At 43.9% G+C, this 27,591-nt stretch overlaps 1 long non-coding RNA gene across 6 annotated transcripts in view; it reads left to right on the top strand.

Annotated features, from left to right (window-relative positions):
- LOC307181100 overlaps positions 1–27,591 on the top strand; it is a 732,180-nt gene that overhangs the window by 661,743 nt on the left and 42,846 nt on the right. Inside the window, exon 3 of one of the 6 annotated variants that reach the window (XR_013825901.1) lies at positions 19,769–19,818. The exons of 4 other annotated variants lie outside the window; for them this stretch is intronic. This is a non-coding gene — a long non-coding RNA (uncharacterized lncRNA). Of the gene's footprint in view, positions 1–19,768; positions 19,819–27,591 lie in introns of those variants that run through there. One more of the 6 variants, XR_013825902.1, reaches the window with a different exon arrangement.

Below are 27,591 nucleotides of genomic sequence, written 5' to 3'. Positions count from 1 at the left end.
GATGGCTTCAGGCCCTAATCGGGTTCCGGCCCGGCACGCTGAGCCTTTGGTTATATCCTCTTCCTGGTGGGAAATGAGAGTTAAATTTGCCCGTCCAGACACCTCCAGCTAGTCTCTCATTGGTTCTCCCTATTCCTGTTCATCTTCCGCAGAAATTGCAAACTGGGCCAAACAGGAGGTTAAAGGCGCTGACTCTCCACGTGGGGAGAGTATTAGTAAAGCATCTGGAATGTTGCACCCGAGTACCAGGGGAGGAAAACTGAGACATATTTGAACACGTCTCCCGTTCACACGGTTGGTTATACTCTGGGTTCCACATGCATGTTTTAGCTGAAGGAAGAATACCTTAAACCTGGAGAGTTGAGACCCGTGGAATGGGTACCATGCAATATGACTTCAAAGGGTCTTCATTTGCTCATCGAACCTCTCCAATCCTATCACTGCTGCGTTTATGCCCCTGTACACATGCTTGATTCTCTTTCGGAGACATAGCAATCCATAGGTTTTAAGATACTTACTAGTCAGGTACATTCTTAGGCGTTTAATATGGGGTGTTGAGTCCATTTCGTTGAGCAAGGAGTAGCTCTTGTCTATTCCATATTTGGCTTAAGGACTTTATCTGTGCTCATTTCAATCTCTGGTTTTATGCAGCACCCCAACTCACCTTTACCCTTAAGCAAGCATAAGTTGGTTTTCTAAATTTGAGACCCTGTTCTGTTCTGGAATTCACTTCCTGTGTAGCCAAGATTACATTCCGTGTATTAGTGATATCTTATGATGTTTCTTTTTCTGTGTGACTTATTTCAGTTAGGATCATCGTACCTGAATCCACTCATTATGCTGCTACGGGCCTGATGACATAGATTTCATTGCTGAGTGATACTGCATTGTACGTAAGTACCACAAGTTCTTTATCCATTTTTCACTTTCTGTGATATTGAACTTGTACGGTAAACGAGGTTCTTGTAAACAGAGGCGTCCCGAACTTTGGGGTGGCTGTGTCTTTTTGATTTTAATTTCCCTAACCTATAGGACCATAAGTGGAAGTGCCCTAGGCTCTGTTGCTTTGTTTTTTAGATGTTTCAGGAAACACCATACACTTCTCCCGAGTGTCTGTTGGCAATTTACATCCCGCCCATCAGCATAACAAGGCTCCCAGTTCTCCATGGCCTGTCCTGCCTTTCTGGATTTTACACTTTTTTCAGATGGCCCTTTTGACCGGGGGGAAGTGAGACTTCATTGTAGTGCAGATTTCCTTTGCAAGCTTGCTTGGTTGGACAAAAAGGGCGTATGCGTTTTTTCCTGAATATATTCAGGAAATAACGCATACGCCGTTTTCGGCCAAGTGCATCATTGTGGACGTTCTGCCTCTTTTCCTATGCTTTCAATGCAATTCCAGTCTACCTCCTGAAATCGGTTTCCTGCAATTCTGCCCCGCTTTCAAGTCCTCTTGGCAGCCTTACTTCAGTATATTTTTGGACGATAGCTGTCATTTATAACTCTGCAGGTTTGTGAATTACAGTGCCCCTGAGCTCCTATCTTCAACTCGCTTTCTTGTGAGCTGGCCTCAAAACCGCATGATGGCTTCAGGCCCTAATCTGGTTCCGGCACGGCACGCTGAGCCTTTGATTAATTCCTCTTCCTGGTGGGAAATGAGAGTTAAATTTGCCCTTCCAGACACCTCCAGCTAGTCTCTCATCGGTTCTCCCTATTCCTGTTCATCTTCCGCAGAAATTGCAAACTGGGCCAAACAGGAGGTTAAAGGGACTGACTCTCCAAGTGGGGAGAGTGTTAGTAAAGCGTCTGAAATGTTGCACCCGAGTACCAGGGTACGAAAACTGAGACATATTTGAACATATCTCCCGATCACATGGTTGATCATACTCTAGATTCCACATGCATGTTTTAGCTGAAGGAACAATACCTTAAACCTGGGTAGTTGAAACCCGTGGAATGGGTACCATGCAATATGACTTCAAAGGTTCTTCATTTGCTCACCAAACCTCACCAATCCTATCACTGCTGCGTTTATGCCGCTGTACACACGCTTGATTCTCTTTCAGAGACATAGCAATCCATAGGTTTTAAGATACTTACTAGTCAGGTACATTCTTAGGCGTTTAATATGCGGTGTTGAGTCCATTTCGTTGAGCAAGGAGTAGCTCTTGTCTATTCCATATTTGGCTTAAGGAACTTTATCTGTGCTCACTTCAATCTCTGGTTTCATGCAGCACCCCAACTCACCTTTACCCTTAAGCAAGCATAAGTTGCTTTTCTAAATTAGAGGCCATGTTCTGTTCTGTAATTCAGTTCAGGTGTAGCCAAGTTTACATTCCATGTATTACTGATATCTTATGATGTTTCTTTTTCTGTGTGACTTATTTCAGTTAGAATCATCATACCTGAATCCACTCATTGTGCTGCTAAGGGCCTGATGTCATAGATTTCATTACTGAGTGATATTGCTTTGGAAGTAAATACCACAACATCTTTATCCATTTTTCACTTTCTGCAATGTTGAACTTGTACTGTAAACGAGGTTCTTGTAAACAGAGGCGTCCCAAACTTTGGGGTGGCTGTGTCTTTTTGATTTTAATTTCCCTAAGCTATAGGACCATAAGCGGAAATGCCATAGGCTCTGTTGCTTTGTTTTTTAGATGTTTCAGGAAACACCATACACTTCTCCCGAGTGTCTGTTGGCAATTTACATCCCGCCCATCAGCATAACAAGGCTCCCAGTTCTCCATGGCCTGTCCTGCCTTTCTGGATTTTACAGTTTTTTCAGATGGCCCTTTTGACAGGGGGGAAGTGAGACTTCATTGTAGTGCAGATTTCCTTTGCAAGCTTGCTTGGTTGGCCAAAAAGGGCGTATGCGTTTTTTCCTGAATATATTCAGGAAAAAACGCATACGCCCTTTTTGGCCAAGTGCATCATTGTGGACGTTCTGCCTCTTTTCCTATGCTTTCAATGCAATTCCAGTCTACCTCCTGAAATCGGTTTCCTGCAATTCTGCCCCGCTTTCAAGTCCTCTTGGCAGCCTGACTTCAGTATATTTTTGGACGATAGCTGTCATTTATAACTCTGCAGGTTTGAGAATTACAGTGCCGCTGAGCTCCTTTCTTCAACTCGCTTTCTTGTGACCTGGCCGCAACACCGCAGGATGGCTTCAGGCCCTAATCTGGTTCCGGCACGGCACGCTGAGCCTTTGGTTATTTCCTCTTCCTGGTGGGAAATGAGAGTTAAATTTGCACGTCCAGACACCTCCAGCTAGTCTCTCATTGGTTCTCCCTATTCCTGTTCATCTTCCACAGAAATTGCAAACTGGGCCAAACAGGAGGTTAAAGGTGCTGACTCTCAAAGTGGGGAGAGTGTTAGTAAAGCGTCTGGAATGTTGCACCCGAGTACCAGCGGAGGAAACTGAGACATATTTGAACACGTCTCCCGTTCACATGGTTGATCATACTCTAGGTTCCACATGCTTGTTTTAGATGAAGGAAGAATAAATTAAACCTGGAGAGTTGAGACCCGTGTAATGGGTACCATGCAATATGACTTCAAAGGGTCTTCATTTGCTCACCGAACCTCTCCAATCCTATCACTGCTTCTTTTGTGCCCCTGTACACATGCTTGATTCCCTTTTGGAGACATAGCAATCCATAGGTTTTAAGATACTTACTAGTCAGGTACATTCTTAAGCGTTTAATATGCGGTGTTGAGTCCATTTCATTGAGCAAGGAGTAGCTCTTGTCTATTCCATATTTGGCTTAAGGAACTTTATCTGTGCTCATTTCAATCTCTGGTTTTACGCAGCACCCCAACTCACCTTTCCCCTTAAGCTAGAAGAAGTTGGTTTTCTAAATTTGAGACCCTGTTCTCTTTCGGAATTCAGTTCCTGTGTAGCCAAGTTTACATTCCGTGTATTACTGATATCTTATGATGTTTCTTTTTCTGTGTGACTTATTTCAGTTAGAATCATCATACCTGAATCCACTCATTATGCTGCTACGGGACTGATGACATAGATTTCATTGCTGAGTGATACTGCATTGTAAGTAAATAACACAACTTCTTTATCCATTTTTCACTTTCTGCGATGTTGAACTTGTACTGTAATCGAGGTTCTTGTAAACAGAGCCCATCCAAACTTTGAGGTGGCTGTGTCTTTTTGATTTTAATTTCCCTAAGCTATAGGACTCTAAGTGGAAGTGCCCTAGGCTCTGTTGCTTTGTTTTTTAGATGTTTCAGGAAACATCATACACTTCTCCCGAGTGTCTGTTGGCAATTTACATCCCGCCCATCAGCATAACAAGGCTCCCAGTTCTCCATGGCCTGTCCTGCCTTTCTGGATTTTACACTTTTTTCAGATGGCCCTTTTGACCGGGGGGAAGTGAGACTTCATTGTAGTGCAGAATTCCTTTGCAAGTTTGCTTGGTTGTCCAAAAAGGGCGTATGCGTTTCTTCCTGAATATATTCAGGAAAAAACACATACGCCCTTTTTGGCCAAGTGCATCATTGTGGACGTTCTGCCTCTTTTCCTATGCTTTCAATGCAATTCCAGTCTACCTCCTGAAATCGGTTTCCTGCAATTCTGCCCCGCTTTCAAGTCCTCTTGGCAGCCTTACTTCAGTATATTTTTGGACGATAGCTGTCATTTATAACTCTGCATATTTGTGAATTACAGTGCCCCTGAGCTCCTTTCTTCAACTTGCTTTCTTGTGACCTGGCCGCAACACCGCAGGATGGCTTCAGGCCCTAATCTGGTTCCGGCACGGCACGCTGAGCCTTTGGTTAATTCCTCTTCCTGGTTGGAAATGAGAGTTAAATTTGCTCGTCCAGGCACCTCCAGCTAGTCTCTCATTGGTTCTCCCTATTCCTGTTCATCTTCCGCAGAAATTGCAAACTGGGCCAAACAGGAGGTTAAAGGCGCAGACTCTCCAAGTGGGGAGAGTGTTATTAAAGCATCTGAAATGTTGCACCCGAGTACCAGGGTACGAAAACTGAGACATATTTGAACACGTCTCCCGATCACATGGTTGATCATACTCTGGGTTCCACATGCATGTTTTAGCTGAAGGAAGAATACCTTAAACCTGGGTAGTTGAAACCCGTGGAATGGGTACCATGCAATATGACTTCAAAGGATCTTCATTTGCTCACCGAACCTCTCCAATCCTATCACTGCTGCGTTTATACCCCTGTAAACATGCTTGATTCTCTTTCGGAGACATAGCAATCCATAGGTTTTAATATACTTACTAGTCAGGTACATTCTTAGGCGTTTAATATGCGGTGTTGAGTCCATTTCGTTGAGCAAGGAGTAGCTCTTGTCTATTCCATATTTGGCTAAAGGAACTTTATCTGTGCTCATTTCAATCTCTGGTTTCATGCAGCACCCCAACTCACCTTTACCCTTAAGCAAGCATAAGTTGGTTTTCTAAATTTGAGACCCTGTTCTGTTCTGTAATTCAGTTCCTGTGTAGCCAAGTTTACATTCCGTGTATTACTGATATCTTATGATGTTTCTTTTTCTGTGTGACTTATTTCAGTTAGAATCATCGTACCTGAATCCACTCATTATGCTGCTACGGGTCTGATGACATAGATTTCATTGCTGAGTGATACTGCATTGTACCTAAGTACCACAAGTTCTTTATCCATTTTTCACTTTCTGTGATATTGAACTTGTACGGTAAACGAGGTTCTTGTAAACAGAGGCGTCCCAAACATTGGGGTGGCTTTTTCTTTTTGATTTTAATTTCCCTATGCTATAGGACCATAAGTGGAAGTGCCCTAGGCTCTGTTGCTTTGTTTTTTAGATGTTTCTGGAAACACCATACACTTCTCCCGAGTGTCTGTTGGCAATTTACATCCCGCCCATCAGCATAACAAGGCTCCCAGTTCTCCATGGCCTGTCCTGCGTTTCTGGATTTTACACTTTTTTCAGATGGCCCTTTTGACTGGGGGGGAAGTGAGACTTCATTGTAGTGCAGATTTCCTTTGCAAGCTTGCTTGGTTGGCCAAAAAGGGCGTATGCGTTTTTTCCTGAATATATTCAGGAAAAAACGCATACGCCCTTTTTGGCCAAGTGCATCATTGTGGACGTTCTGCCTCTTTTCCTATGCTTTCAATGCAATTCCAGTCTACCTCCTGAAATCGGTTTCCTGCAATTCTGCCCCGCTTTCAAGTCCTCTTGACAGCCTGACTTCAGTATATTTTTGGACGATAGCTGTCATTTATAACTCTGCATGTTTGTGAATTACAGTGCCCCTGAGCTCCTTTCTTCAACTCGCTTTCTTGTGACCGGGCCGCAACACCGCAGGATGGCTTCAGGCCCTAATCTGGTTCCTGCCCGGCACGCTGTGCCTTTTGTTAATGCCTCTTACTGGTGGGAAATGAGAGTTAAATTTGCCCGTCCAGACACCTCCAGCTAGTCTCTCATTGGTTCTCGCTATTCCTGTTCATCTTCCACAGAAATTGCAAACTGGTACAAACAGGAGTTTAAAGGGACTGACTCTCCAAGTCGGGAGAGTGTTAGTAAAGCGTCTGGAATGTTGCACCCGAGTACCAGGGTACGAAAACTGAGACATATTTGAACACGTCTCCCGATCACATGGTTGATCATACTCTAGGTTCCACATGCATGTTTTAGCTGAAGGAAGAATACCTTAAACCTGGGTAGTTGAAACCCGTGGAATGGGTACCATGCAATATGACTTCAAAGGGTCTTCATTTGCTCACCGAACCTCTCCAATCCTATCACTGCTGCGTTGATGCCCCTGTACACATGCTTGATTCTCTTTCGGAGACATAGCAATCAATAGGTTTTAAGATACTTACTAGTCAGGTACATTCTTAGGCGTTTAATATGCGGTGTTGAGTCCATTTTGTTGAGCAAGGAGTAGCTCTTGTCTATTCCATATTTGGCTAAAGGAACTTTATCTGTGCTCATTTCAATCTCTGGTTTCATGCAGCACCCCAACTCACCTTTACCCTTAAGCAAGCATAAGTTGGTTTTCTAAATTTGAGACCCTGTTCTGGTCTGTAATTCAGTTCCTGTGTAGCCAAGTTTACATTCCGTGTATTATTGATATCTTATGATGTTTCTTTTTCTGTGTGACTTATTTCAGTTAGAATCATCGTACCTGAATCCACTCATTAAGCTGCTATGGGTCTGATGACATAGATTTCATTGCTGAGTGATACTGCATTGTACGTAAGTACCACAAGTTCTTTATCCATTTTTCACTTTCTGTGATATTGAACTTGTACGGTAAACGAGGTTCTTGTAAACAGAGGCGTCCCAAACTTTTGGGTGGCTTTGTCTTTTTGATTTTAATTTCCCTAAGCTATAGGACTATAAGTGGAAGTGCCCTAGGCTCTGTTGCTTTGTTTTTTAGATGTTTCAGGAAACACCATACACTTCTCCCGAGTGGCTGTTGGCAATTTACATCCCGCCCATCAGCATAACAAGGCTCCCAGTTCTCCATGGCCTGTCCTGCCTTTCTGGATTTTACACTTTTTTCAGATGGCCCTTTTGACCGGGGGGAAGTGAGACTTCATTGTAGTGCAGATTTCCTTTGCAAGCTTGCTTGGTTGGCCAAAAAGGGCGTATGCGTTTTTTCCTGAATATATTCAGGAAAAAACGCATACGCCCTTTTTGGCCAAGTGCATCATTGTGGACGTTCTGCCTCTTTTCCTATGCTTTCAATGCAATTCCAGTCTACCTCCTGAAATCGGTTTCCTGCAATTCTGCCCCGCTTTCAAGTCCTCTTGGCAGCCTGACTTCAGTATATTTTTGGACGATAGCTGTCATTTATAACTCTGCATGTTTGTGAATTACAGTGCCCCTGAGCTCCTTTCTTCAACTCACTTTCTTGTGACCTGGCCGCAACACCGCAGGATGGCTTCAGGCCCTAATCTGGTTCCGGCACGGCACGCTGAGCCTTTGGTTAATTCCTCTTCCTGGTGGGAAATGAGAGTTAAATTTGCCCGTCCAGACACCTCCAGCTAGTCTCTCATTGGTTCTCGCTATTCCTGTTCATCTTCCGCAGAAATTGCAAACTGGGCCAAACAGGAGGTTAAAGGGACTGACTCTCCAAGTCGGGAGAGAGTTAGTAAAGCATCTGGAATGTTGCACCCGAGTACCAGGGTACGAAAACTGAGACATATTTGAACACGTCTCCCGATCACATGGTTGATCATACTCTAGGTTCCACATGCATGTTTTAGCTGAAGGAAGAATACCTTAAACCTGGGTAGTTGAAACCCGTGGAATGGGTACCATGCAATATGACTTCAAAGGGTCTTCATTTGCTCACCGAACCTCTCCAATCCTATCACCGCTGCGTTTATGCCCCTGTACACATGCTTGATTCTCTTTCGCAGACATAGCAATCCATAGGTTTTAAGATACTTACTAGTCAGGTACATTCTTAGGCGTTTAATATGCGGTGTTGAGTCCATTTCGTTGAGCAAGGAGTAGCTCTTGTCTATTCCATATTTGGCTAAAGGAACTTTATCTGTGCTCATTTCAATCTCTGGTTTCATGCAGCACCCCAGCTCACCTTTACCCTTAAGCAAGCATAAGTTGGTTTTCTAAATTTGAGACCCTGTTCTGTTCTGTAATTCAGTTCCTGTGTAGCCAAGTTTACATTCCGTGTATTAGTGATATCTTATGATGTTTCTTTTTCTGTGTGACTTATTTCAGTTAGAATCATCGTACCTGAATCCACTCATTATGCTGCTATGGGCCTGATGACATAGATTTCATTGCTGAGTGATACTGCATTGTACGTAAGTACCACAAGTTCTTTATCCATTTTTCACTTTCTGTGATATTGAACTTGTATGGTAAACGAGGTTCTTGTAAACAGAGGCGTCCCAAACTTTGGGGTGGCTTTGTCTTTTTGATTTTAATTTCCCTAAGCTATAGGACCATAAGTGGAAGTGCCCTAGGCTCTGTTGCTTTGTTTTTTAGATGTTTCAGGAAACACCATACACTTCTCCCCAGTGTCTGTTGCCAATTTACATCCCGCCCATCAGCATAACAAGGCTCCCAGTTCTCCATGGCCTGTCCTGCCTTTCTGGATTTTACACTTTTTTCAGATGGCCCTTTTGACCGGGGGGAAGTGAGACTTCATTGTAGTGCAGATTTCCTTTGCAAGCTTGCTTGGTTGGCCAAAAAGGGCGTATGCGTTTTTTCCTGAATATATTCAGGAAAAAACGCATACGCCCTTTTTGGCCAAGTGCATCATTGTGGACGTTCTGCCTCTTTTCCTATGCTTTCAATGCAATTCCAGTCTACCTCCTGAAATCAGTTTCCTGCAATTCTGCCCCGCTTTCAAGTCCTCTTGGCAGCCTGACTTCAGTATATTTTTGGACGATAGCTGTCATTTATAACTCTGCATGTTTGTGAATTACAGTGCCCCTGAGCTCCTTTCTTCAACTCGCTTTCTTGTGACCTGGCCGCAACACCGCAGGATGGCTTCAGGCCCTAATCTGGTTCCGGCACGGCACGCTGAGCCTTTGGTTAATTCCTCTTCCTGGTGGGAAATGAGAGTTAAATTTGCCCGTCCAGACACCTCCAGCTAGTCTCTCATTGGTTCTCGCTATTCCTGTTCATCTTCCGCAGAAATTGCAAACTGGGCCAAACAGGAGGTTAAAGGGACTGACTCTCCAAGTCGGGAGAGTGTTAGTAAAGCGTCTGGAATGTTGCACCCGAGTACCAGGGTACGAAAACTGAGACATATTTGAACACGTCTCCCGATCACATGGTTGATCATACTCTAGGTTCCACGTGCATGTTTTAGCTGAAGGAAGAATACCTTAAACCTGGGTAGTTGAAACCCGTGGAATGGGTACCATGCAATATGACTTCAAAGGGTCTTCATTTGCTCACCGAACCTCTCCAATCCTATCACTGCTGCGTTTATGCCCCTGTACACATGCTTGATTCTCTTTCGCAGACATAGCAATCCATAGGTTTTAAGATACTTACTAGTCAGGTACATTCTTAGGCGTTTAATATGCGGTGTTGAGTCCATTTCGTTGAGCAAGGAGTAGCTCTTGTCTATTCCATATTTGGCTAAAGGAACTTTATCTGTGCTCATTTCAATCTCTGGTTTCATGCAGCACCCCAACTCACCTTTACCCTTAAGCAAGCATAAGTTGGTTTTCTAAATTTGAGACCCTGTTCTGTTCTGTAATTCAGTTCCTGTGTAGCCAAGTTTACATTCCGTGTATTAGTGATATCTTATGATGTTTCTTTTTCTGTGTGACTTATTTCAGTTAGAATCATCGTACCTGAATCCACTCATTATGCTGCTATGGGCCTGATGACGTAGATTTCATTGCTGAGTGATACTGCATTGTACGTAAGTACCACAAGTTCTTTATCCATTTTTCACTTTCTGTGATATTGAACTTGTACGGTAAACGAGGTTTTTGTAAACAGAGGCGTCCCAAACTTTGGGGTGGCTTTGTCTTTTTAATTTTAATTTCCCTAAGCTATAGGACCATAAGTGGAAGTGCCCTAGGCTCTGTTGCTTTGTTTTTTAGATGTTTCAGGAAACACCATACACTTCTCCCGAGTGTCTGTTGGCAATTTACATCCCGCCCATCAGCATAACAAGGCTCCCAGTTCTCCATGGCCTGTCCTGCCTTTCTGGATTTTACACTTTTTTCAGATGGCCCTTTTGACCGGGGGGAAGTGAGACTTCATTGTAGTGCAGATTTCCTTTGCAAGCTTGCTTGGTTGGCCAAAAAGGGCGTATGCGTTTTTTCCTGAATATATTCAGGAAAAAATGCATACGCCCTTTTTGGCCAAGTGCATCATTGTGGACGTTCTGCCTCTTTTCCTATGCTTTCAATGCAATTCCAGTCTACCTCCTGAAATCGGTTTCCTGCAATTCTGCCCCGCTTTCAAGTCCTCTTGGCAGCCTGACTTCAGTATATTTTTGGACGATAGCTGTCATTTATAACTCTGCATGTTTGTGAATTACAGTGCCCCTGAGCTCCTTTCTTCAACTCGCTTTCTTGTGACCTGGCCGCAACACCGCAGGATGGCTTCAGGCCCTAATCTGGTTCCGGCACGGCACGCTGAGCCTTTGGTTAATTCCTCTTCCTGGTGGGAAATGAGAGTTAAATTTGCCCGTCCAGACACCTCCAGCTAGTCTCTCATTGGTTCTCGCTATTCCTGTTCATCTTCCGCAGAAATTGCAAACTGGGCCAAACAGGAGGTTAAAGGGACTGACTCTCCAAGTCGGGAGAGTGTTAGTAAAGCGTCTGGAATGTTGCACCCGAGTACCAGGGTACGAAAACTGAGACATATTTGAACACGTCTCCCGATCACAGGGTTGATCATACTCTAGTTTCCACATGCATGTTTTAGCTGAAGGAAGAATACCTTAAACCTGGGTAGTTGAAACCCGTGGAATGGGTACCATGCAATATGACTTCAAAGGGTCTTCATTTGCTCACCGAATCTCTCCAATCCTATCACTGCTGCGTTTATGCCCCTGTACACATGCTTGATTCTCTTTCGCAGACATAGCAATCCATAGGTTTTAAGATACTTACTAGTCAGGTACATTCTTAGGCGTTTAATATCCGGTGTTGAGTCCATTTCGTTGAGCAAGGAGTAGCTCTTGTCTATTCCATATTTGGCTAAAGGAACTTTATCTGTGCTCATTTCAATCTCTGGTTTCATGCAGCACCCCAACTCACCTTTACCCTTAAGCAAGCATAAGTTGGTTTTCTAAATTTGAGACCCTGTTCTGTTCTGTAATTCAGTTCCTGTGTAGCCAAGTTTACATTCCGTGTATTACTGATACCTTATGATGTTTCTTTTTCTGTGTGACTTATTTCAGTTAGAATCATCGTACGTGAATCCACTCATTATGCTGCTACGGGCCTGATGACATAGATTTCATTGCTGAGTGATACTGCATTGTACGTAAGTACCACAAGTTCTTTATCCATTTTTCACTTTCTGTGATATTGAACTTGTACGGTAAATGAGGTTCTTGTAAACAGAGGCGTCCCAAACTTTGGGGTGGCTTTGTCTTTTTGATTTTAATTTCCCTAAGCTATAGGACCATAAGTGGAAGTGCCCTAGGCTCTGTTGCTTTGTTTTTTAGATGTTTCAGGAAACACCATACACTTCTCCCGAGTGTCTGTTGGCAATTTACATCCCGCCCATCAGCATAACAAGGCTCCCAGTTCTCCATGGCCTGTCCTGCCTTTCTGGATTTTACACTTTTTTCAGATGGCCCTTTTGACCGGGGGGAAGTGAGACTTCATTGTAGTGCAGATTTCCTTTGCAAGCTTGCTTGGTTGGCCAAAAAGGGCGTATGCGTTTTTTCCTGAATATATTCAGGAAAAAACGCATACGCCCTTTTTGGCCAAGTGCATCATTGTGGACGTTCTGCCTCTTTTCCTATGCTTTCAATGCAATTCCAGTCTACCTCCTGAAATCGGTTTCCTGCAATTCTGCCCCGCTTTCAAGTCCTCTTGGCAGCCTGACTTCAGTATATTTTTGGACGATAGCTGTCATTTATAACTCTGCATGTTTGTGAATTACAGTGCCCCTGAGCTCCTTTCTTCAACTCGCTTTCTTGTGACCTGGCCGCAACACCGCAGGATGGCTTCAGGCCCTAATCTGGTTCCGGCACGGCACGCTGAGCCTTTGGTTAATTCCTCTTCCTGGTGGGAAATGAGAGTTAAATTTGCCCGTCCAGACACCTCCAGCTAGTCTCTCATTGGTTCTCGCTATTCCTGTTCATCTTCCGCAGAAATTGCAAACTGGGCCAAACAGGAGGTTAAAGGGACTGACTCTCCAAGTCGGGAGAGTGTTAGTAAAGCGTCTGGAATGTTGCACCCGAGTACCAGGGTACGAAAACTGAGACATATTTGAACACGTCTCCCGATGACATGGTTGATCATACTCTAGGTTCCACGTGCATGTTTTAGCTGAAGGAAGAATACCTTAAACCTGGGTAGTTGAAACCCGTGGAATGGGTACCATGCAATATGACTTCAAAGGGTCTTCATTTGCTCACCGAACCTCTCCAATCCTATCACTGCTGCGTTTATGCCCCTGTACACATGCTTGATTCTCTTTCGCAGACATAGCAATCCATAGGTTTTAAGATACTTACTAGTCAGGTACATTCTTAGGCGTTTAATATGCGGTGTTGAGTCCATTTCGTTGAGCAAGGAGTAGCTCTTGTCTATTCCATATTTGGCTAAAGGAACTTTATCTGTGCTCATTTCAATCTCTGGTTTCATGCAGCACCCCAACTCACCTTTACCCTTAAGCAAGCATAAGTTGGTTTTCTAAATTTGAGACCCTGTTCTGTTCTGTAATTCAGTTCCTGTGTAGCCAAGTTTACATTCCGTGTATTAGTGATATCTTATGATGTTTCTTTTTCTGTGTGACTTATTTCAGTTAGAATCATCGTACCTGAATCCACTCATTATGCTGCTATGGGCCTGATGACGTAGATTTCATTGCTGAGTGATACTGCATTGTACGTAAGTACCACAAGTTCTTTATCCATTTTTCACTTTCTGTGATATTGAACTTGTACGGTAAACGAGGTTTTTGTAAACAGAGGCGTCCCAAACTTTGGGGTGGCTTTGTCTTTTTAATTTTAATTTCCCTAAGCTATAGGACCATAAGTGGAAGTGCCCTACGCTCTGTTGCTTTGTTTTTTAGATGTTTCAGGAAACACCATACACTTCTCCCGAGTGTCTGTTGGCAATTTATATCCCGCCCATCAGCATAACAAGGCTCCCAGTTCTCCATGGCCTGTCCTGCCTTTCTGGATTTTACACTTTTTTCAGATGGCCCTTTTGACCGGGGGGAAGTGAGACTTCATTGTAGTGCAGATTTCCTTTGCAAGCTTGCTTGGTTGGCCAAAAAGGGCGTATGCGTTTTTTCCTGAATATATTCAGGAAAAAATGCATACGCCCTTTTTGGCCAAGTGCATCATTGTGGACGTTCTGCCTCTTTTCCTATGCTTTCAATGCAATTCCAGTCTACCTCCTGAAATCGGTTTCCTGCAATTCTGCCCCGCTTTCAAGTCCTCTTGGCAGCCTGACTTCAGTATATTTTTGGACGATAGCTGTCATTTATAACTCTGCATGTTTGTGAATTACAGTGCCCCTGAGCTCCTTTCTTCAACTCGCTTTCTTGTGACCTGGCCGCAACACCGCAGGATGGCTTCAGGCCCTAATCTGGTTCCGGCACGGCACGCTGAGCCTTTGGTTAATTCCTCTTCCTGGTGGGAAATGAGAGTTAAATTTGCCCGTCCAGACACCTCCAGCTAGTCTCTCATTGGTTCTCGCTATTCCTGTTCATCTTCCGCAGAAATTGCAAACTGGGCCAAACAGGAGGTTAAAGGGACAGACTCTCCAAGTCGGGAGAGTGTTAGTAAAGCGTCTGGAATGTTGCACCCGAGTACCAGGGTACGAAAATTGAGACATATTTGAACACGTCTCCCGATCACAGGGTTGATCATACTCTAGTTTCCACATGCATGTTTTAGCTGAAGGAAGAATACCTTAAACCTGGGTAGTTGAAACCTGTGGAATGGGTACCATGCAATATGACTTCAAAGGGTCTTCATTTGCTCACCGAATCTCTCCAATCCTATCACTGCTGCGTTTATGCCCCTGTACACATGCTTGATTCTCTTTCGCAGACATAGCAATCCATAGGTTTTAAGATACTTACTAGTCAGGTACATTCTTAGGCGTTTAATATCCGGTGTTGAGTCCATTTCGTTGAGCAAGGAGTAGCTCTTGTCTATTCCATATTTGGCTAAAGGAACTTTATCTGTGCTCATTTCAATCTCTGGTTTCATGCAGCACCCCAACTCCCCTTTACCCTTAAGCAAGCATAAGTTGGTTTTCTAAATTTGAGACCCTGTTCTGTTCTGTAATTCAGTTCCTGTGTAGCCAAGTTTACATTCCGTGTATTACTGATACCTTATGATGTTTCTTTTTCTGTGTGACTTATTTCAGTTAGAATCATCGTACATGAATCCACTCATTATGCTGCTACGGGCCTGATGACATAGATTTCATTGCTGAGTGATACTGCATTGTACGTAAGTACCACAAGTTCTTTATCCATTTTTCACTTTCTGTGATATTGAACTTGTACGGTAAATGAGGTTCTTGTAAACAGAGGCGTCCCAAACTTTGGGGTGGCTTTGTCTTTTTGATTTTAATTTCCCTAAGCTATAGGACCATAAGTGGAAGTGCCCTAGGCTCTGTTGCTTTGTTTTTTAGATGTTTCAGGAAACACCATACACTTCTCCCCAGTGTCTGTTGGTAATTTACATCCCGCCCATCAGCATAACAAGGCTCCCAGTTCTCCATGGCCTGTCCTGCCTTTCTGGATTTTACACTTTTTGCAGATGGCCCTTTTGACCGGGGGGGAAGTGAGACTTCATTGTAGTGCAGATTTCCTTTGCAAGCTTGCTTGGTTGGCCAAAAAGGGCGTATGCGTTTTTTCCTGAATATATTCAGGAAAAAACGCATACGCCCTTTTTGGCCAAGTGCATCATTGTGGACGTTCTGCCTCTTTTCCTATGCTTTCAATGCAATTCCAGTCTACCTCCTGAAATCGGTTTCCTGCAATTCTGCCCCACTTTCAAGTCCTCTTGGCAGCCTGACTTCAGTATATTTTTGGACGATAGCTGTCATTTATAACTCTGCATGTTTGTGAATTACAGTGCCCCTGAGCTCCTTTCTTCAACTCGCTTTCTTGTGACCTGGCCGCAACACCGCAGGATGGCTTCAGGCCCTAATCAGGTTCCGGCACGGCACGCTGTGCCTTTGGTTAATTCCTCTTCCTGGTGGGAAATGAGAGTTAAATTTGCCCGTCCAGACACCTCCAGCTAGTCTCTCATTGGTTCTCGCTATTCCTGTTCATCTTCCGCAGAAATTGCAAACTGGGCCAAACAGGAGGTTAAAGGGACTGACTCTCCAAGTCGGGAGAGTGTTAGTAAAGCGTCTGGAATGTTGCACCCGAGTACCAGGGTACGAAAACTGAGACATATTTGAACACGTCTCCCGATCACATGGTTGATCATACTCTAGGTTCCACATGCATGTTTTAGCTGAAGGAAGAATACCTTAAACCTGGGTAGTTGAAACCCGTGGAATGGGTACCATGCAATATGACTTCAAAGGGTCTTCATTTGCTCACCGAACCTCTCCAATCCTATCACTGCTGCGTTTATGCCCCTGTACACATGCTTGATTCTCTTTCAGAGACACAGCAATCCATAGGTTTTAAGATACTTACTAGTCAGGTACATTCTTAGGCGTTTAATATGCGGTGTTGAGTCCATTTCGTTGAGCAAGGAGTAGCTCTTGTCTATTCCATATTTGGCTAAAGGAACTTTATCTGTGCTCATTTCAATCTCTGGTTTCATGCAGCACCCCAACTCACCTTTACCCTTAAGCAAGCATAAGTTGGTTTTCTAAATTTGAGACCCTGTTCTGTTCTGTAATTCAGTTCCTGTGTAGCCAAGTTTACATTCCGTGTATTACTGATATCTTATGATGTTTCTTTTTCTGTGTGACTTATTTCAGTTAGAATCATCGTACCTGAATCCACTCATTATGCTGCTACGGGCCTGATGACATAGATTTCATTGCTGAGTGATACTGCATTGTACGTAAGTACCACAAGTTCTTTATCCATTTTTCACTTTCTGTGATATTGAACTTGTACGGTAAACGAGGTTCTTGTAAACAGAGGCGTCCAAAACTTTGGGGTGGCTTTGTCTTTTTGATTTTAATTTCCCTAAGCTATAGGACCATAAGTGGAAGTGCCCTAGGCTCTGTTGCTTTGTTTTTTAGATGTTTCAGGAAACACCATACACTTCTCCCGAGTGTCTGTTGGCAATTTACATCCCGCCCATCAGCATAACAAGGCTCCCAGTTCTCCATGGCCTGTCCTGCCTTTCTGGATTTTACACTTTTTTCAGATGGCCCTTTTGACCGGGGGGAAGTGAGACTTCATTGTAGTGCAGATTTCCTTTGCAAGCTTGCTTGGTTGGCCAAAAAGGGCGTATGCGTTTTTTCCTGAATATATTCAGGAAAAAACGCATACGCCCTTTTTGGCCAAGTGCATCATTGTGGACGTTCTGCCTCTTTTCCTATGCTTTCAATGCAATTCCAGTCTACCTCCTGAAATCGGTTTCCTGCAATTCTGCCCCGCTTTCAAGTCCTCTTGGCAGCCTGACTTCAGTATATTTTTGGACGATAGCTGTCATTTATAACTCTGCATGTTTGTGAATTACAGTGCCCCTGAGCTCCTTTCTTCAACTTGCTTTCTTGTGACCTGGCCGCAACACCGCAGGATGGCTTAAGGCCCTAATCTGGTTCCGGCACGGCACGCTGTGCCTTTGGTTAATTCCTCTTCCTGGTGGGAAATGAGAGTTAAATTTGCCCGTCCAGACACCTCCAGCTAGTCTCTCATTGGTTCTCCCTATTACTGTTCATCTTCCGCAGAAATTGCAAACTGGGCCAAACAGGAGGTTAAAGGGACTGACTCTCCAAGTCGGGAGAGTGTTAGTAAAGCGTCTGGAATGTTGCACCCGAGTACCAGGGTATGAAAACTGAGACATATTTGAACACGTCTCCCGATCACATGGTTGATCATACTCTAGGTTCCACATGCATGTTTTAGCTGAAGGAAGAATACCTTAAACCTGGGTAGTTGAAACCCGTGGAATGGGTACCATGCAATATGACTTCAAAGGGTCTTCATTTGCTCACCGAACCTCTCCAATCCTATCACTGCTGCGTTTATGCCCCTGTACACATGCTTGATTCTCTTTCAGAGACATAGCAATCCATAGGTTTTAAGATACTTACTAGTCAGGTACATTCTTAGGCGTTTAATATGCGGTGTTGAGTCCATTTCGTTGAGCAAGGAGTAGCTCTTGTCTATTCCATGTTTGGCTAAAGGAACTTTATCTGTGCTCATTTCAATCTCTGGTTTCATGCAACACCCCAACTCACCTTTACCCTTAAGCAAGCATAAGTTGGTTTTCTAAATTTGAGACCCTGTTCTGTTCTGTAATTCAGTTCCTGTGTAGCCAAGTTTACATTCCGTGTATTACTGATATCTTATGATGTTTCTTTTTCTGTGTGACTTATTTCAGTTAGAATCATCGTACCTGAATCCACTCATTATGCTGCTACGGGCCTGATGACATAGATTTCATTGCTGAGTGATACTGCATTGTACGTAAGTACCACAAGTTCTTTATCCATTTTTCACTTTCTGTGATATTGAACTTGTATGGTAAACGAGGTTCTTGTAAACAGAGGCGTCCCAAACTTTGGGGTGGCTGTGTCTTTTTGATTTTAATTTCCCTAACCTATAGGACCATAAGTGGAAGTGCTCTAGGCTCTGTTGCTTTGTTTTTTAGATGTTTCAGGAAACACCATACACTTCTCCCGAGTGTCTGTTGGCAATTTACATCCCGCCCATCAGCATAACAAGGCTCCCAGTTCTCCATGGCCTGTCCTGCCTTTCTGGATTTTACACTTTTTTCAGATGGCCCTTTTGACCGTGGGGAAGTGAGACTTCATTGTAGTGCAGATTTCCTTTGCAAGCTTGCTTGGTTGGCCAAAAAGGGCGTATGCGTTTTTTCCTGAATATATTCAGGAAAAAACGCATACGCCCTTTTTGGCCAAGTGCATCATTGTGGACGTTCTGCCTCTTTTCCTATGCTTTCAATGCAATTCCAGTCTACCTCCTGAAATCGGTTTCCTGCAATTCTGCCCCGCTTTCAAGTCCTCTTGGCAGCCTGACTTCAGTATATTTTTGGACGATAGCTGTCATTTATAACTCTGCATGTTTGTGAATTACAGTGCCCCTGAGCTCCTTTCTTCAACTCGCTTTCTTGTGACCTGGCCGCAACACCGCAGGATGGCTTCAGGCCCTAATCTGGTTCCGGCACGGCACGCTGTGCCTTTGGTTAATTCCTCTTCCTGGTGGGAAATGAGAGTTAAATTTGCCCGTCCAGACACCTCCAGCTAGTCTCTCATTGGTTCTCCCTATTACTGTTCATCTTCCGCAGAAATTGCAAACTGGGCCAAACAGGAGGTTAAAGGGACTGACTCTCCAAGTCGGGAGAGTGTTAGTAAAGCGTCTGGAATGTTGCACCCGAGTACCAGGGTATGAAAACTGAGACATATTTGAACACGTCTCCCGATCACATGGTTGATCATACTCTAGGTTCCACATGCATGTTTTAGCTGAAGGAAGAATACCTTAAACCTGGGTAGTTGAAACCCGTGGAATGGGTACCATGCAATATGACTTCAAAGGGCCTTCATTTGCTCACCAAACCTCTCCAATCCTATCACTGCTGCGTTTATGCCCCTGTACACATGCTTGATTCTCTTTCAGAGACATAGCAATCCATAGGTTTTAAGATACTTACTAGTCAGGTACATTCTTAGGCGTTTAATATGCGGTGTTGAGTTCATTTCGTTGAGCAAGGAGTAGCTCTTGTCTATTTCATGTTTGGCTAAAGGAACTTTATCTGTGCTCATTTCAATCTCTGGTTTCATGCAGCACCCCAACTCACCTTTACCCTTAAGCAAGCATAAGTTGGTTTTCTAAATTTGAGACCCTGTTCTGTTCTGTAATTCAGTTCCTGTGTAGCCAAGTTTACATTCCGTGTATTACTGATATCTTATGATGTTTCTTTTTCTGTGTGACTTATTTCAGTTAGAATCATCATACCTGAATCCACTCATTATGCTGCTACGGGCCTGATGACATAGATTTCATTGCTGAGTGATACTGCATTGTACGTAAGTACCACAAGTTCTTTATCCATTTTTCACTTTCTGTGATATTGAACTTGTACGGTAAACGAGGTTCTTGTAAACAGAGGCGTCCCAAACTTTGGGGTGGCTTTGTCTTTTTGATTTTAATTTCCCTAAGCTATAGGACCATAAGTGGAAGTGCCCTAGGCTCTGTTGCTTTGTTTTTTAGATGTTTCTGGAAACACCATACACTTCTCCCGAGTGTCTGTTGGCAATTTACATCCCGCCCATCAGCATAACAAGGCTCCCAGTTCTCCATGGCCTGTCCTGCGTTTCTGGATTTTACACTTTTTTCAGATGGCCCTTTTGACTGGGGGGGAAGTGAGACTTCATTGTAGTGCAGATTTCCTTTGCAAGCTTGCTTGGTTGGCCAAAAAGGGCGTATGCGTTTTTTCCTGAATATATTCAGGAAAAAACGCATACGCCCTTTTTGGCCAAGTGCATCATTGTGGACGTTCTGCCTCTTTTCCTATGCTTTCAATGCAATTCCAGTCTACCTCCTGAAATCGGTTTCCTGCAATTCTGCCCCGCTTTCAAGTCCTCTTGGCAGCCTGACTTCAGTATATTTTTGGACGATAGCTCTCATTTATAACTCTGCATGTTTGTGAATTACAGTGCCCCTGAGCTCCTTTCTTCAACTCGCTTTCTTGTGACCTGGCCGCAACACCGCAGGATGGCTTCAGGCCCTAATCTGGTTCCGGCACGGCACGCTGTGCCTTTGGTTAATTCCTCTTCCTGGTGGGAAATGAGAGTTAAATTTGCCCGTCCAGACACCTCCAGCTAGTCTCTCATTGGTTCTCCCTATTACTGTTCATCTTCCGCAGAAATTGCAAACTGGGCCAAACAGGAGGTTAAAGGGACTGACTCTCCAAGTCGGGAGAGTGTTAGTAAAGCGTCTGGAATGTTGCACCCGAGTACCAGGGTATGAAAACTGAGACATATTTGAACACGTCTCCCGATCACATGGTTGATCATACTCTAGGTTCCACATGCATGTTTTAGCTGAAGGAAGAATACCTTAAACCTGGGTAGTTGAAACCCGTGGAATGGGTACCATGCAATATGACTTCAAAGGGTCTTCATTTGCTCACCGAACCTCTCCAATCCTATCACTGCTGCGTTGATGCCCCTGTACACATGCTTGATTCTCTTTCGGAGACATAGCAATCAATAGGTTTTAAGATACTTACTAGTCAGGTACATTCTTAGGCGTTTAATATGCGGTGTTGAGTCCATTTTGTTGAGCAAGGAGTAGCTCTTGTCTATTCCATATTTGGCTAAAGGAACTTTATCTGTGCTCATTTCAATCTCTGGTTTCATGCAGCACCCCAACTCACCTTTACCCTTAAGCAAGCATAAGTTGGTTTTCTAAATTTGAGACCCTGTTCTGTTCTGCAATTCAGTTCCTGTGTAGCCAAGTTTACATTCCGTGTATTATTGATATCTTATGATGTTTCTTTTTCTGTGTGACTTATTTCAGTTAGAATCATCGTACCTGAATCCACTCATTAAGCTGCTACGGGTCTGATGACATAGATTTCATTGCTGAGTGATACTGCATTGTACGTAAGTACCACAAGTTCTTTATCCATTTTTCACTTTCTGTGATATTGAACTTGTACGGTAAACGAGGTTCTTGTAAACAGAGGCGTCCCAAACTTTGGGGTGGCTTTGTCTTTTTGATTTTAATTTCCCTAAGCTATAGGACCATAAGTGGAAGTGCCCTAGGCTCTGTTGCTTTGTTTTTTAGATGTTTCAGGAAACACCATACACTTCTCCCGAGTGGCTGTTGGCAATTTACATCCCGCCCATCAGCATAACAAGGCTCCCAGTTCTCCATGGCCTGTCCTGCCTTTCTGGATTTTACACTTTTTTCAGATGGCCCTTTTGACCGGGGGGAAGTGAGACTTCATTGTAGTGCAGATTTCCTTTGCAAGCTTGCTTGGTTGGCCAAAAAGGGCGTATGCGTTTTTTCCTGAATATATTCAGGAAAAAACGCATACGCCCTTTTTGGCCAAGTGCATCATTGTGGACGTTCTGCCTCTTTTCCTATGCTTTCAATGCAATTCCAGTCTACCTCCTGAAATCGGTTTCCTGCAATTCTGCCCCGCTTTCAAGTCCTCTTGGCAGCCTTACTTCAGTCTATTTTTGGACGATAGCTGTCATTTATAACTCTGCATGTTTGTGAATTACAGTGCCCCTGAGCTCCTTTCTTCAACTCACTTTCTTGTGACCTGGCCGCAACACCGCAGGATGGCTTCAGGCCCTAATCTGGTTCCGGCACGGCACGCTGAGCCTTTGGTTAATTCCTCTTCCTGGTGGGAAATGAGAGTTAAATTTGCCCGTCCAGACACCTCCAGCTAGTCTCTCATTGGTTCTCGCTATTCCTGTTCATCTTCCGCAGAAATTGCAAATTGGGCCAAACAGGAGGTTAAAGGGACTGACTCTCCAAGTCGGGAGAGTGTTAGTAAAGCATCTGGAATGTTGCACCCGAGTACCAGGGTACGAAAACTGAGACATATTTGAACACGTCTCCCGATCACATGGTTGATCATACTCTAGGTTCCACATGCATGTTTTAGCTGAAGGAAGAATACCTTAAACCTGGGTAGTTGAAACCCGTGGAATGGGTACCATGCAATATGACTTCAAAGGGTCTTCATTTGCTCACCGAACCTCTCCAATCCTATCACTGCTGCGTTTATGCCCCTGTACACATGCTTGATTCTCTTTCGCAGACATAGCAATCCATAGGTTTTAAGATACTTACTAGTCAGGTACATTCTTAGGCGTTTAATATGCGGTGTTGAGTCCATTTCGTTGAGCAAGGAGTAGCTCTTGTCTATTCCATATTTGGCTAAAGGAACTTTATCTGTGCTCATTTCAATCTCTGGTTTCATGCAGCACCCCAGCTCACCTTTACCCTTAAGCAAGCATAAGTTGGTTTTCTAAATTTGAGACCCTGTTCTGTTCTGTAATTCAGTTCCTGTGTAGGCAAGTTTACATTCCGTGTATTAGTGATATCTTATGATGTTTCTTTTTCTGTGTGACTTATTTCAGTTAGAATCATCGTACCTGAATCCACTCATTATGCTGCTATGGGCCTGATGACATAGATTTCATTGCTGAGTGATACTGCATTGTACGTAAGTACCACAAGTTCTTTATCCATTTTTCACTTTCTGTGATATTGAACTTGTACGGTAAACGAGGTTCTTGTAAACAGAGGCGTCCCAAACTTTGGGGTGGCTTTGTCTTTTTGATTTTAATTTCCCTAAGCTATAGGACCATAAGTGGAAGTGCCCTAGGCTCTGTTGCTTTGTTTTTTAGATGTTTCAGGAAACACCATACACTTCTCCCCAGTGTCTGTTGGCAATTTACATCCCGCCCATCAGCATAACAAGGCTCCCAGTTCTCCATGGCCTGTCCTGCCTTTCTGGATTTTACACTTTTTTCAGATGGCCCTTTTGACCGGGGGGAAGTGAGACTTCATTGTAGTGCAGATTTCCTTTGCAAGCTTGCTTGGTTGGCCAAAAAGGGCGTATGCGTTTTTTCCTGAATATATTCAGGAAAAAACGCATACGCCCTTTTTGGCCAAGTGCATCATTGTGGACGTTCTGCCTCTTTTCCTATGCTTTCAATGCAATTCCAGTCTACCTCCTGAAATCGGTTTCCTGCAATTCTGCCCCGCTTTCAAGTCCTCTTGGCAGCCTGACTTCAGTATATTTTTGGACGATAGCTGTCATTTATAACTCTGCATGTTTGTGAATTACAGTGCCCCTGAGCTCCTTTCTTCAACTCACTTTCTTGTGACCTGGCCGCAACACCGCAGGATGGCTTCAGGCCCTAATCTGGTTCCGGCACGGCACGCTGAGCCTTTGGTTAATTCCTCTTCCTGGTGGGAAATGAGAGTTAAATTTGCCCGTCCAGACACCTCCAGCTAGTCTCTCATTGGTTCTCGCTATTCCTGTTCATCTTCCGCAGAAATTGCAAACTGGGCCAAACAGGAGGTTAAAGGGACTGACTCTCCAAGTCGGGAGAGTGTTAGTAAAGCATCTGGAATGTTGCACCCGAGTACCAGGGTACGAAAACTGAGACATATTTGAACACGTCTCCCGATCACATGGTTGATCATACTCTAGGTTCCACATGCATGTTTTAGCTGAAGGAAGAATACCTTAAACCTGGGTAGTTGAAACCCGTGGAATGGGTACCATGCAATATGACTTCAAAGGGTCTTCATTTGCTCACCGAACCTCTCCAATCCTATCACTGCTGCGTTTATGCCCCTGTACACATGCTTGATTCTCTTTCGCAGACATAGCAATCCATAGGTTTTAAGATACTTACTAGTCAGGTACATTCTTAGGCGTTTAATATGCGGTGTTGAGTCCATTTCGTTGAGCAAGGAGTAGCTCTTGTCTATTCCATATTTGGCTAAAGGAACTTTATCTGTGCTCATTTCAATCTCTGGTTTCATGCAGCACCCCAGCTCACCTTTACCCTTAAGCAAGCATAAGTTGGTTTTCTAAATTTGAGACCCTGTTCTGTTCTGTAATTCAGTTCCTGTGTAGGCAAGTTTACATTCCGTGTATTAGTGATATCTTATGATGTTTCTTTTTCTGTGTGACTTATTTCAGTTAGAATCATCGTACCTGAATCCACTCATTATGCTGCTATGGGCCTGATGACATAGATTTCATTGCTGAGTGATACTGCATTGTACGTAAGTACCACAAGTTCTTTATCCATTTTTCACTTTCTGTGATATTGAACTTGTACGGTAAACGAGGTTCTTGTAAACAGAGGCGTCCCAAACTTTGGGGTGGCTTTGTCTTTTTGATTTTAATTTCCCTAAGCTATAGGACCATAAGTGGAAGTGCCCTAGGCTCTGTTGCTTTGTTTTTTAGATGTTTCAGGAAACACCATACACTTCTCCCCAGTGTCTGTTGGCAATTTACATCCCGCCCATCAGCATAACAAGGCTCCCAGTTCTCCATGGCCTGTCCTGCCTTTCTGGATTTTACACTTTTTTCAGATGGCCCTTTTGACCGGGGGGAAGTGAGACTTCATTGTAGTGCAGATTTCCTTTGCAAGCTTGCTTGGTTGGCCAAAAAGGGCATATGCGTTTTTTCCTGAATATATTCAGGAAAAAACGCATACGCCCTTTTTGGCCAAGTGCATCATTGTGGACGTTCTGCCTCTTTTCCTATGCTTTCAATGCAATTCCAGTCTACCTCCTGAAATCGGTTTCCTGCAATTCTGCCCCGCTTTCAAGTCCTCTTGACAGCCTGACTTCAGTATATTTTTGGACAATAGCTGTCATTTATAACTCTGCATGTTTGTGAATTACAGTGCCCCTGAGCTCCTTTCTTCAACTCACTTTCTTGTGACCTGGCCGCAACACCGCAGGATGGCTTCAGGCCCTAATCTGGTTCCGGCACGGCACGCTGAGCCTTTGGTTAATTCCTCTTCCTGGTGGGAAATGAGAGTTAAATTTGCCCGTCCAGACACCTCCAGCTAGTCTCTCATTGGTTCTCGCTATTCCTGTTCATCTTCCGCAGAAATTGCAAACTGGGCCAAACAGGAGGTTAAAGGGACTGACTCTCCAAGTCGGGAGAGTGTTAGTAAAGCATCTGGAATGTTGCACCCGAGTACCAGGGTACGAAAACTGAGACATATTTGAACACGTCTCCCGATCACATGGTTGATCATACTCTAGGTTCCACATGCATGTTTTAGCTGAAGGAAGAATACCTTAAACCTGGGTAGTTGAAACCCGTGGAATGGGTACCATGCAATATGACTTCAAAGGGTCTTCATTTGCTCACCGAACCTCTCCAATCCTATCACTGCTGCGTTTATGCCCCTGTACACATGCTTGATTCTCTTTCGCAGACATAGCAATCCATAGGTTTTAAGATACTTACTAGTCAGGTACATTCTTAGGCGTTTAATATGCGGTGTTGCGTCCATTTCGTTGAGCAAGGAGTAGCTCTTGTCTATTCCATATTTGGCTAAAGGAACTTTATCTGTGCTCATTTCAATCTCTGGTTTCATGCAGCACCCCAGCTCACCTTTACCCTTAAGCAAGCATAAGTTGGTTTTCTAAATTTGAGACCCTGTTCTGTTCTGTAATTCAGTTCCTGTGTAGGCAAGTTTACATTCCGTGTATTAGTGATATCTTATGATGTTTCTTTTTCTGTGTGACTTATTTCAGTTAGAATCATCGTACCTGAATCCACTCATTATGCTGCTATGGGCCTGATGACATAGATTTCATTGCTGAGTGATACTGCATTGTACGTAAGTACCACAAGTTCTTTATCCATTTTTCACTTTCTGTGATATTGAACTTGTACGGTAAACGAGGTTCTTGTAAACAGAGGCGTCCCAAACTTTGGGGTGGCTTTGTCTTTTTGATTTTAATTTCCCTAAGCTATAGGACCATAAGTGGAAGTGCCCTAGGCTCTGTTGCTTTGTTTTTTAGATGTTTCAGGAAACACCATACACTTCTCCCCAGTGTCTGTTGGCAATTTACATCCCGCCCATCAGCATAACAAGGCTCCCAGTTCTCCATGGCCTGTCCTGCCTTTCTGGATTTTACACTTTTTTCAGATGGCCCTTTTGACCGGGGGGAAGTGAGACTTCATTGTAGTGCAGATTTCCTTTGCAAGCTTGCTTGGTTGGCCAAAAAGGGCGTATGCGTTTTTTCCTGAATATATTCAGGAAAAAACGCATACGCCCTTTTTGGCCAAGTGCATCATTGTGGACGTTCTGCCTCTTTTCCTATGCTTTCAATGCAATTCCAGTCTACCTCCTGAAATCAGTTTCCTGCAATTCTGCCCCGCTTTCAAGTCCTCTTGGCAGCCTGACTTCAGTATATTTTTGGACGATAGCTGTCATTTATAACTCTGCATGTTTGTGAATTACAGTGCCCCTGAGCTCCTTTCTTCAACTCGCTTTCTTGTGACCTGGCCGCAACACCGCAGGATGGCTTCAGGCCCTAATCTGGTTCCGGCACGGCATGCTGAGCCTTTGGTTAATTCCTCTTCCTGGTGGGAAATGAGAGTTAAATTTGCCCGTCCAGACACCTCCAGCTAGTCTCTCATTGGTTCTCGCTATTCCTGTTCATCTTCCGCAGAAATTGCAAACTGGGCCAAACAGGAGGTTAAAGGGACTGACTCTCCAAGTCGGGAGAGTGTTAGTAAAGCGTCTGGAATGTTGCACCCGAGTACCAGGGTACGAAAACTGAGACATATTTGAACACGTCTCCCGATCACATGGTTGATCATACTCTAGGTTCCACGTGCATGTTTTAGCTGAAGGAAGAATACCTTAAACCTGGGTAGTTGAAACCCGTGGAATGGGTACCATGCAATATGACTTCAAAGGGTCTTCATTTGCTCACCGAACCTCTCCAATCCTATCACTGCTGCGTTTATGCCCCTGTACACATGCTTGATTCTCTTTCGCAGACATAGCAATCCATAGGTTTTAAGATACTTACTAGTCAGGTACATTCTTAGGCGTTTAATATGCGGTGTTGAGTCCATTTCGTTGAGCAAGGAGTAGCTCTTGTCTATTCCATATTTGGCTAAAGGAACTTTATCTGTGCTCATTTCAATCTCTGGTTTCATGCAGCACCCCAACTCACCTTTACCCTTAAGCAAGCATAAGTTGGTTTTCTAAATTTGAGACCCTGTTCTGTTCTGTAATTCA

Source organism: Stenella coeruleoalba (genome assembly GCF_951394435.1).
Source record: "Stenella coeruleoalba genome assembly, contig: scaffold_67, whole genome shotgun sequence".
NCBI classification, from domain to species: Eukaryota; Metazoa; Chordata; class Mammalia; order Artiodactyla; family Delphinidae; genus Stenella; species Stenella coeruleoalba.
The sequence above is the reverse complement of the archived record's forward strand: the minus strand, read 5'-3'. Positions and strand labels throughout refer to the sequence as shown.